The sequence below is a fragment of the Aquarana catesbeiana genome, linkage group LG04, assembly GCF_042186555.1.
Source record: "Aquarana catesbeiana isolate 2022-GZ linkage group LG04, ASM4218655v1, whole genome shotgun sequence".
Lineage (NCBI taxonomy): Eukaryota > Metazoa > Chordata > Amphibia > Anura > Ranidae > Aquarana > Aquarana catesbeiana.
In genome coordinates this window covers 302,406,868-302,419,138 of record NC_133327.1, presented here as the reverse complement: position 1 = coordinate 302,419,138, position 12,271 = coordinate 302,406,868, and the positions used below count along the sequence as shown (strand labels likewise).

Sequence of the window (12,271 nt, the reverse complement as noted above, 5' to 3'; positions counted from 1 at the left end):
ACTCTAGTACATTACCCCCTTCTGTCTTCACTGTTGAAATGTTCACAGAAAGGATATATATATATATCTATATGCCCTACAGTAAATAAGGAGATTGAGATTCACTGTGGAATTCTATGGGCATTTCGGTACAAATCTGCAGGGTGTATTATGTAACTTAGAATGATCCTGCAGTTTAGCTCCTGGCAAAGCTTACTAAAGTTGGGACAGCTATAACTTAACTTTTTCTGTCTTTCATCAGAACACTAAAAAAGAACATCTGAATAAATAAATTATGACCAAAGATAAAGTAATCATATACAAGTGGATAAAGTAAAAGATTTTTTTTTTTTTAGAAACCAATCAAATTGCAGGAAACCATTTTCTTAGTGCAAAGTGATAATAATAATGCAAAGTGAATCAAATTAAATACGAGAAAAAGGTGTAGAACTATTACATATATTGAATTATTAAGTGAAGTACAGATTGGGATTTATGTTAGCAGACCTAACAGTCATTTTTTGTTAAGTGCTTGCTTTATACATAATGTGCAAGTTAAATAATCACAAGACCCTATTAGGTCTTAGAGATTTAAGAACACTAGTCATGACAATGTCTTCACCTTCCTTTCTCATTTGAAGGAGCCTAACATCATTGTTCAGGCATCAACCATAGTCATCATTTACTTCCTGGACTAAAAATGCGGCCCTTACATTACACATTCATGTATATTTTTTTCTTTGAGTGTGGGAGAATGAATTCCCACGTTCTCTTTCCCATTTGAGTAAAAATGGGGGCATAAAGTCCTCTGTGGGTAGAGCAAGGAGATGATACATGGTTAAGACTGTGTGAGCAAACAGTGAGGAGTCCTTGCATCGGTGTTCGAAAGACATTTCCAAATCAAAATGCATACTTTTCTTAGTGACCGAGGAAAGGTAGCTGTACAGTTGTTGAAGCTTCCACTGGTTAAGAGGGGGATTGAACATTTGTTCTATTGAGTGAGCAGGTTTTGGTCCTAAATTACTGACAAATTCTCTTATTCGGTAGAGTCCTAATTATAGGAATTGTCTAAAACTCCTATTATAGACTGCAGGTGGGAACCAGGACTGGGGTGAGGTGGGAAGCTTACAATAGTAATCTGGCAGATTCATTGGCTGCTCTAAGGGCCCAGAGGGTTGGACCTATTAGCGAGTGTCCCCTATAGTCCGTCAAGAGGGCCTGGCGGATCCAAGGGAAACAATATAATGTGATATGTTAGATGGCTCCAGTGAGATCCATTGCTTATATTCATGGTCTCTGCACCAGGCAATTACTTTGTATAGGTAAGTCTCTTAAAGATATTTTAGTGGATCTGGGAATGCTATGCCGCTATACAGCTTGGGCATAGAAAGATAAAAGTGAGAAACTCACGGATGGGATCTCGCCCAAACAAGTTGGAGGAATTCTCTCAAGTATCTCCGTGGGATTGAGATCGGGAGAGACTGGATAAAGTAAAGCACGCTAGGCATGACAGTCATTTTTAGGATTGCCATCCTTCCAAATCAGGTGTATGTGTGAGTATGCCCAACCATCCTTTTTTTATGGAGTGTAGCAAGGGTGGGAATTTAGCTTTAAAGATCTTGTCTAAGGATAGGGTCATTTTTGTGCCTAGGTAAATTATGTGGAAGGTTGTCCACTGAAAGGGAAATTCTCTACATAGGTGAACCACACAGGATGGAGTCAAGGAGAGATTCAAAGTTTCTGACTTGTGGTAGTTGATAGTTCTCCATATTTATGTCATTCGATTAGAATGTTTGGAAAAGTCATCTTAGGAGAAGATATGAATAATAAGGTCATCTATGTAGGTGGCTACTTTATGATATGCCCTATCCATACAGGGACCTTTAATGCCGGGAGACCCAAGGAAGTCCTGAATTTGTGGAAGCTTTTAATTCAAAGTGTCCGGGGTCAATGGACCTGGTAGATTATACAAGGTACTGTAGTACTCTTGAAATGCAGAACTGATTTGTAATGAGGTGGGGCCTGTGCCTACACTTAGTGTCAGTTTAATAGGAAATGTAGGTTTTAAGAGCAAATTCCCTGATGGAGCAGGATAACAACCTGCTTGGCTTATTACCAAACTTGTTATACGTTTGCCAAGATTTATGCCCCGTACACATGGTTGGATTTTCCGATGGAAAATGTCCGATCGGAGCGTGTTGTCGGAAATTCCGACCGTGTGTGGGCTGCATGGGACATTTTCCATCGGATTTTCCGACACACAAAGTTGGAGAGCAGGAGATAAAATTTTCCGACAACAAAATCCATTGTCGGAAATTCCGATCGTGTGTACACAAATCCGACGGACAAAGTGCCAGGCATGCTCAGAATAAATAAAGAGATGAAAGCTATTGGCCACTGCCCCGTTTATAGTCCCAACATACGTGTTTTACGTCACCGCGTTCAGAACGATCGGATTTTCTGACAACTTTGTGTGACCGTGTGTATGCAAGACAAGTTTGAGCCAACATCCGTGGAAAAAATCCTAGGATTTTGTTGTCGGAATGTCCGAACAAAGTCCGACTGTGTGTACGGGGCATTAGTGTTATATAAGCTCAGAGATGCCAGGTTCTTCCTTTGAATCTTGAGTTCAGCTGCCAAAGCAAGGGATAAGGATTTCTTGTGAGACATATTAAGGTTTGCAACTGGTCCAGCTTTTGTTGGAGCTGCAGGGATCAAGCCTTTTTTTAGTTTCATTGCTTATTTAGTAAGATATCTCTTCAAAACACATTTGTGACTTTCCCACAGCATGGGAGAGACACAACACATAACAAAATTATGTAAAATGCCCTGAAAGGAAACAAAAGAGCCAGGCATCTTGACAATGAGAACCAAAATACTCTCAAGGTAAGTTGATGCAGGCAACACAAAAGAGCTGGAGAGAAGGGTCTGCCTATGCCCATCAGCATAGATAAATATTGCATGGACCTACTTGCATTAATTGTCAGTTAGAGTCCCCAATCAACCCATTGCACCCACCCGCCCCCCGCACCAAGCCCCCGGTCACAGCACCCAGACATGGGCAGCAGCAACGGCAAGTAAACCGGGGCCCCGCTCCAGTTCTCAAAAGTATAGACACCTACCAGTAGAAAAACAAGGATTTAGGTATGACCTTATATTTTCCATTTGCTATATCCCATATAGCAAGTGGAAAAAAATCTCACTATAAGATCATAACGTCTGTTGTGGTAATTAAATATGCACTGCATAGTGCCCTACGGGAGCGCTCAGAGGGCACTCCCCATCACTGTTCATCCAATGTCATGTTGCTGCCTATAGAGGTGCAGCAAGGAACTCTTTAGTGTATGAAGGGGCCTAGGGTTCTAGTCCCAGTATGGTAAGTAACCGCAGGGGAAAGAGCCCCCTCTCACATAGTGCATGCTCAGGCCTGGGTAGAACTTTAGGCTGCATCAATCTCAGTACCATCTACCCCACACTCCAGGAGCGCACCCTGTAGAATGGGTATATGTTCCATACCACAAAATTAGGGTTAGTAAAAAGCAGAAACAGTTTATCTAAAGAAACAGAGTGTGTAATAAATCTGGGAGGCACAAGACACCAGTCTGGGCCCACTTCACAAATGATATAATAATCAAACACTAGTAAAGCAAGGCAAGGATAATTTGTGTAGGGTCGTATAAAATAAAAAATTACATCAGCCTTCGTGATGTGCCTTGTATGTGTGGCCCGACTATGAGCCTACAATATAACATAACATAAGAAAGACTGGTGGGTGGGAGAGCCAAGGGGTGACCAGCCCAGCCTTTATCTAACAATAAAGTAGAAGAGAGTACATTCTCCCCAGGTCCAGCCCTAAAACACCCACCCTATACAGACAGCATCACTGGCAGGCAGACAGGAGAACAATGGTTATGATGTCAACCTGACTGTAGCCTGTAGCAGATTCCCCTGTGAGATAGAGAATTCTGAGACAACAGTGTTCACTGAGAGTAGAGGGCCCTGGGCCAGCTATTGCTCACTGTTGCTCACTGTTGGGTCTTGCTGATTGCGTCATTGAGGGCCTGGGCCTGCTAGGGTTTACACTGGTGGCAGCTCTTGTGGGATCTCCACTGACATCTGGGACTTGCACAGCTGGTATCTGTTGGAACACCCAATAAGCTCCCATAGCCTAAGGTGGTGGCAGCTTTCCAGATAAGAATTTGGAAAGGGTATTCCCAGACTCCTTTCGTGACAAGCAAGATCAACAATGGCTTAAGACAACGTCATATTTGGAATGTACTGTGAGACAGGTCATGTAAAATTTGAATGGAAGCCCCATCAAATTCAACTGGGCCAGGACTAGGCCTTGTGCAAGGACTCTTCTATAGCATTATAGAAGGGGACCCTGCACAGTGTGTCTCTGGGTCTGTCTACTGGCAGGGGTTTCTATCTCTGAATCCTATGGACCCTGCCCAACTTAAGAACCTCCCCGCCTCCCTGCCCAGCACCCTATTGGGGATGGCCAACACCGTGGCTCTAAGTTAACAATCAAAGGTCGCCTCTGGGATTCCCCACAGCTTTAGATTTTTCACCTGACTTTTGTTCTCCAAGTCATCTAAATGGATGTAAATGGTGAGAAGGTGCTGCTCCTGTTGGGCATATTTGGTTTTGAGCTGGGGGAGTCTATCTTCCAAGAATAAGTGACCTCTTTCCATCCTGTCTACCCAGACAGGGAGTTGTGGCACTGTGTTTTGTAGCTCTGTTATTTCCAACCCCTGAGCATCTGTTGAATCATTGTGGCTAAGGCCTGCAGGTTGGCTTTGGTCATGAAAGAGGCAGAGAAGGCCTTGGAGCCTTGATCTGAGGGCAGTGCAGGCAGCCAGTCAGAGCTAGGAAGCTTCATTCATGCTGAGGAATCTGAGTCCTGTGCAGAGAGGGTGCTGGGGAGAAACCTCCCGTGCTCACAGGTAGAAAGCTTTGTGGACAGTCATCCTTAAGGGATAGATAAGGCTCCACAGACAGGAAGGCAGGGGTGGCATGTCCCATCATGGTAGGCCCATGTGCTGTGGACACCATATTGGGATCCAGAGTCTCACTCAGCCCAGGTGCTCTAGGAGCAAAAAGTTTGCCATGAGAGAGTTGCGGGGGGCAGGTATTGGTCCTGCATTTTATTCACGCCCTTGGGCATAGTCAGGTTTGGCTATATGCTCTGTAAATCCAGGCTGCAACTGGTGAAAACCATTTGGCTGGAGCTGAGTTCCCTACTATTATTTCATAATTTGAGACATTAAAACAAGATTTGCACTGTTGTTTAATATCAACCAAAAGATATTACTAAAGCTCTTTATTGCAATAAGCTAAACCCCTTTCTTATGGAAAACTTGGAAACATGGCCTAATAACTTTGGATACAATTTTACATACAACTACATATTGCAACCTAAACAAATGGACTTATTAAATAACACATTTTTTAAAAACTCATTAAGAGTAATTAGCTTTACAATACGTTTATTATAGACAGATCATTGAAATATTAATTTTGACTGGTTACTAAGAGGTTTATTGTACAGTGCTGTTTGTTCTATAACATGAACCTTATTCGGATCTAATAAAATAAACTGCGCCAACAATTAAAGCTTGTACTTAAAATGATAAATCATTTGCTATTTTGGTTTCCTGACCTCCTTGATGTGATAAAACTGATTTTGATTGACATTCTATTGTTTTAGTTTACTTGCCCTATTTTCCTCATTTATAGTCCCTTGTTTTATGCTGTTATTATTCAGCAGGATGTATGTTTTTGTAACAAAGAGATGTCTTATTAAGAATGGAAAATGTGCATGTCTGTGGTTTGAATACTTATTTTTTAATGAGGTATGCTTGATGATCTTGGTCAGATTTGTTTCCTGAGTCTTTTGAGAAAGGAGACCCCTGGAGAGTGCAAGGTCATTTTTCATCTGTGTTGATTAATATTTAAAAAAAAAAAAAAAAAACATACATTGTCTTTTACAAGAAAACATATGCTTTAAAAGATTATATAAAATATAGTTTGATTTGCTATTTGTGGGCACAGCATAATGATTTTACATGCATTTGGCAATATGTAGACTTTGCAAGTTGTATAAGCTTGTACAAAATAACTATAGTTTTTTGTCATATTATTTTCTACTGTAAATGTTAAATATACTGAAGATCACACATGTGATTAGGCTGCTGCGATGTAAATATGCATAGTCTGCAAAATGGGGAATGTGTGCTTATTCAAAAAGAAGCAATGGCAGAGCCGAGTGTTTTTGTTTCCCTCTGGGCAAACTGCAATACAAATTGCATTCTGATTTAAGGTCCGAATTTGGAAAAATTACAATACAAATCACAGTGTGACTCAAGACCTTATTTTGGTAAACTGCAATGCATAGCACGGTCAGATCAAAAAAACAGGTTCACTTTGGAAAAAAAGCTCCCCAGCCCTCCTCCTTAGCCCTTATTCTATTCTAAGCTAACCCTCTACTCAGGTGCCTACTTACCTCATTCCAATAGTGACAACCTCCTAACAATCTTGTCGGATGCTACCCACATCTGCAGTAACTTCCCATAGATTTGAATGGACTATACCTGTATCAAAGGAGTAAGGCCTAATTCAAGAATAGAAAGTTACTTTGTGGGCATCACAGAGAAAATGTCTTCACTGAGGCTGTAAACACATGGTGGACTGACATAATCATAGTTACATAGTAGGTGAGGTCGAAAAAAGACACAAGTCCATCAAGTCCAACCTATGTGTGTGGTTATATGTCAGTATTACATTGTATATCCCTGTATGTTGCGGTCGATCAGGTGCTTATCTAATAGTTTCTTGAAACTATCGATGCCCCCCGCTGAGACCACCACCTGTGGAAGGTAATTCCACATCCTTGCCGCTCTTACAGTAAAGAACCCTCTACGTAGTTTAAGGTTAAACCTCTTTTCTTCTAATTTTAATGAGTGGCCACAAGTCTTGTTAAACTCCCTTTAGCAAAAACGTTTTATCCCTATTGTGGGGTCCCCAGTATGGTATTTGTATATTGAAATCATATCCCCTCTCAAGCATCTCTTCTCCAGAGAGAACACGTTCTCGCCACCTTTCCTTATAACTAATATCCTCCATACCCTTTATTAGCTTTGCTGCCCTTCTTTGTACTCGCTCCATTTCCAGTACATCCTTCCTGAGGACTGGTGCCCAGAACTGGACAGTATAGGTGCAGCCGGACCAGAGTCTTATAGAGCAGGAGAATTATCGTTTTATCTCTGAAATGAATCCCCTTTTTAATGCATGCCAATATTTTGTTTGCTTTGTTAGGAGCTGATAGGCATTGCATGCCATTGCTGATCCTATCATCTACTAGGACCCCCAGGTCCTTTTCCATCCTAGATTCCCCCAGAGGCTCTCCCCCCAGTGTATAAATTGCATTTATATTTTGCCACCCAATTGCATTATTTTACATTTTTCTACATTGAACCTCATTTGCCATGTAGTTGCCCACCCCATTAATTTGTTCAGAGCTTTTTGCAAGGTTTCCACATCCTGCGGAGAAGTTATTGCCCTGCTTAGCTTAGTATCATCTGCAAATGTAGAGATAGAGCTGTTATCCCATCCTCCAGGTCGTTTATGAACAAATTAAACAGGATTGGTCCCAGCACAGAACCCTGGGGGACCCCACTACAAACCCCTGACCATTCTGAGTAGGGATGAGCTTCGAGTTCGAGTCGAACTCATGTTCGACTCGAACATTGGCTGTTCGCAAGTTCACCGAACAGCGAACAATTTGGGGTGTTCGCGGCAAATTCGAATGCCGCGGAACACCCTTTAAAAGTCTATGGGAGAAATCAAAAGTGCTAATTTTAAAGGCTAATATGCAAGTTATTGTCATAAAAAGTGTTTGGGGACCTGGGTCCTGCCCCAGGGGACATGGATCAATGCAAAAAAAAGTTTTAAAAATGGCCGTTTTTTCAGGAGCAGTGATTTTAATAATACTTAAAGTCAATAAATAAAAGTGTAATATCCCTTTAAATTTCGTACCTGGGGGGTGTCTATAGTGTGCCTGTAAAGGGGCGCATGTTTCCTGTGTTTAGAACAGTCTGACAGCAAAATGACATTTTGAAGGAAAAAACTCATTTAAAACTACCCGCGGCTATTGCATTGCCGACAATACACATAGAAGTTCATTGATAAAAACGGCATGGGAATTCCCCAAAGGGGAACCCCAAACTAAAATTAAAAAAAAAAAATGACGTGGGGGTCCCCCTAAATTCCATACCAGGCCCTTCAGGTCTGGTATGGATATTAAGGGGAACCCCGGCCAAAATTTAAAAAAAAAAAATGACGTGGGGTTCCCCCTAAATTCCATACCAGACCCTTCAGGTCTGGTATGGATTTTAAGGGGAACCCCGCGCCCAAAAAAAAAAAAAAAACGGCGTGGGGTCCCCCCAAAAATCCATACCAGACCCTTATCCGAGCACGCAACCTGGCAGGCCGCAGGAAAAGAGGGGGGGACAAGAGTGCGGGCCCCCCCTCCCTCCTGAACCGTACCAGGCCACATGCCCTCAACATTGGGAGGGTGCTTTGGGGTAGCCCCCCAAAACACCTTGTCCCCATGTTGATGAGGACAAGGGCCTCATCCCCACAACCCTGGCCGGTGGTTGTGGGGGTCTGCGGGCGGGGGGCTTATCGGAATCTGGAAGCCCCCTTTAACAAGGTGACCCCCAGATCCCGGCCCCCCCCCTGTGTGAAATGGTAAGGGGGTACATAAGTACCCCTACCATTTCACGAAAAAAGTGTCAAAAATGTTAAAAATGACAAGAGACAGTTTTTGACAATTCCTTTATTTAAATGCTTCTTCTTTCTTCTATCTTGCTTCATCTTCTGGTTCTTCTGGCTCTTCTGGTTCTTCTGGTTCTTCCTCCGGCGTTCTCGTCCAGCATCTCCTCCGCGGCGTCTTCTGTCTTCTTCTCCTCGGGCCGCTCCGCACCCATGGCATGGGGGGGAGGCTCCCGCTCTTCTCTTCTTCTTTTCTTCTTTTCTTCTTTTCTTCTCTTCTTCTCTTCTTCTTCATTTTCTTCTCCGGGCCGCTCCGCAATCCATGCTGGCATGGAGGGAGGCTCCCGCTGTGTGACGGCGCTCCTCGTCTGACAGTTCTTAAATAACGGGGGGGGCGGGGCCACCCGGTGACCCCGCCCCCCTCTGACGCACGGTGACTTGACGGGACTTCCCTGTGGCATTCCCCGTGACGTCACAGGGAAGTCCCGTCAAGTCACCGTGCGTCAGAGGGGGGCGGGGTCACCGGGTGGCCCCGCCCCCCCCCGTTATTTAAGAACTGTCAGACGAGGAGCGCCGTCACACAGCGGGAGCCTCCCTCCATGCCAGCATGGATTGCGGAGCGGCCCGGAGAAGAAAATGAAGAAGAAGAGAAGAAGAGAAGAAAAGAAGAAAAGAAGAAAAGAAGAAGAGAAGAAGAGAAGAGCGGGAGCCTCCCCCCCATGCCATGGGTGCGGAGCGGCCCGAGGAGAAGAAGACAGAAGACGCCGCGGAGGAGATGCTGGACGAGAACGCCGGAGGAAGAACCAGAAGAACCAGAAGAGCCAGAAGAACCAGAAGATGAAGCAAGATAGAAGAAAGAAGAAGCATTTAAATAAAGGAATTGTCAAAAACTGTCTCTTGTCATTTTTAACATTTTTGACACTTTTTTCGTGAAATGGTAGGGGTACTTATGTACCCCCTTACCATTTCACACAGGGGGGGGCCGGGATCTGGGGGTCACCTTGTTAAAGGGGGCTTCCAGATTCCGATAAGCCCCCCGCCCGCAGACCCCCACAACCACCGGCCAGGGTTGTGGGGATGAGGCCCTTGTCCTCATCAACATGGGGACAAGGTGTTTTGGGGGGCTACCCCAAAGCACCCTCCCAATGTTGAGGGCATGTGGCCTGGTACGGTTCAGGAGGGAGGGGGGGCCGCACTCTCGTCCCCCCCTCTTTTCCTGCGGCCTGCCAGGTTGCGTGCTCGGATAAGGGTCTGGTATGGATTTTTGGGGGGACCCCACGCCGTTTTTTTTTTTTTTTGGCGCGGGGTTCCCCTTAAAATCCATACCAGACCTGAAGGGTCTGGTATGGAATTTAGGGGGAACCCCACGTCATTTTTTTTTTTAAATTTTGGCCGGGGTTCCCCTTAATATCCATACCAGACCTGAAGGGCCTGGTATGGAATTTAGGGGGACCCCCACGTCATTTTTTTTTTTTAATTTTGGTTCGGGGTTCCCCTTTGGGGAATTCCCATGCCGTTTTTTATCAATGAACTTCTATGTGTATTGTCGGCAATGCAATAGCCGCGGGTAGTTTTAAATGAGTTTTTTCCTTCAAAATGTCATTTTGCTGTCAGACTGTTCTAAACACAGGAAACATGCGCCCCTTTACAGGCACACTATAGACACCCCCCAGGTACGAAATTTAAAGGGATATTACACTTTTATTGTTTGACTTTAAGCATTATTAAAATCACTGCTCCTGAAAAAACGGCCGTTTTTAAAACTTTTTTTTGCATTGATCCATGTCCCCTGGGGCAGGACCCAGGTCCCCAAACACTTTTTATGACAATAACTTGCATATAAGCCTTGAAAATTAGCACTTTTGATTATTCATGTTCGTGTCCCATAGACTTTAACGGTGTTCGCATGTTCGAACAAACTTTTTTCCTGTTCGCATGTTCTGGTGCGAACCGAACAGGGGGGTGTTCGGCTCATCCCTAATTCTGAGCACTCCCCATTTATCACCACCCTCTTAACTCACCCTTGTAGCCAGTTTTCAATCCATGTACTCACCCTATGGTCCATGCCAACGGACCTTATATTGTACAGTAAACATTTATGGGGAACTGTGTCAAATGCTTTTCAAAATCCAGAGACACCATGTCTACGGGCCTTCCTTTATCTAGATGGCAACTCACCTTCCCATAGAAGGTTAAAAGATTTCTTTGGCAAGAACGAGTCTTCATGAATCCATGCTGATTACTGCTAATGATATCGTTCTCATTACTAAAATTTTGTATATAGTCCCTTATCATCCCCTACAAGAGTTTACATACTATTGATGTTAAGCTAACTGGTCTGTAATTCCCAGGGATGTATTTTGGGCCCTTTTTATATATTGGTGCTACATTGGCTTTTCTCCAATCAGCTTATACCATTTCAGTCAGTAGACTGTCAGACTGTCAGTAGTCTGTCAAAATTAGGAACAATGGTCTGGCAATTACTTGACTAAGTTACCTAAGTACCCTTGGGTGCAAGCCATCTGGTCCCGGTGATTTATTAATGTTAAGTTTCCCAAGTCTAATTTTAATTCTGTCCTCTGTTAACCATGGAGGTGCTTTCTGTGATGTGTCATGAGGATAAACACTGCAGTTTTGGTTACTGAAGCCCCCGATTCCCTCGTGAAGACTGAGATGAAGAATAAATTCAATACCTTCACCATCTCCCCATCCTTTGTAACCAGATGTCCTTCCTCATTCTTTATGGGACCAATATGGTCTGTCCTCAATTTTTTTTTTGCTCTCCTCCTCTATGTGTCTTTCATGTTCTATCTTAGCCGTCCTTATTGCAACCTTACATTTATTGTTTCATTCTTATAAAGTCTGAATGCTTATGATGATCCCTCATCCTTGTATTTTTTGAAGGCCTTCTCCTTTGCTTTTATATGCATTTTTACATTGGAGTTAAGCCATCCAGGACTTTTGTTCAAAAAGAGGTAAGCAGGCACCAGAATAGTGTAGGAGGGTAGCACAGTGTTGCCAACTGTCAGTATTTTTACTGGCAGCCAGTAAAAAATGAGCACTTTTCTCCTGCCAGTAACAGGAATAGGCTGCAGTAAAAAATATGGCCGTGACGCTCGGCTTGGAACTGCGCATGTTCAGTTTTGGTCTGGAGCTGGCCGTGATCATCCGAGTGCCTCTGCCTGGGCATGTCGTGTAATGTCATGGTGCAAGGGACCTGAATAAAGTGGCCAGAGCCTCGTGTGCGAGTCTGCGGGATGGGAGCAAAGCAAACAGAAACGGGACTGTCAGTGCTGTTTGGACTAAAGTGGACTGAATGGACCACTTGGCATGGAACAAGACTATCACTGTGACTCAGGAGGGGACGTGTCATGTTGGTGAGGTGTCATCATCTGTGCTGCTGAACACTGCTGGCAGTGTCATTGTGAGAGTCAATTTCATGTATGTATGCCTGCCCATTGTAATTGCTTGCCCTCATAAATCCTGTCCCTTAGCTGCTTACTTACTATGTTGGAAA

The 12,271-nt window shown here is 43.8% G+C and overlaps 1 protein-coding gene across 4 annotated transcripts in view; it reads right to left on the bottom strand.

The window, feature by feature from the left end:
- Positions 1–12,271, bottom strand: part of ADGRB3 (adhesion G protein-coupled receptor B3) — a 1,384,867-nt gene that overhangs the window by 91,476 nt on the left and 1,281,120 nt on the right. The gene's annotated exons all lie outside the window — the stretch shown is intronic.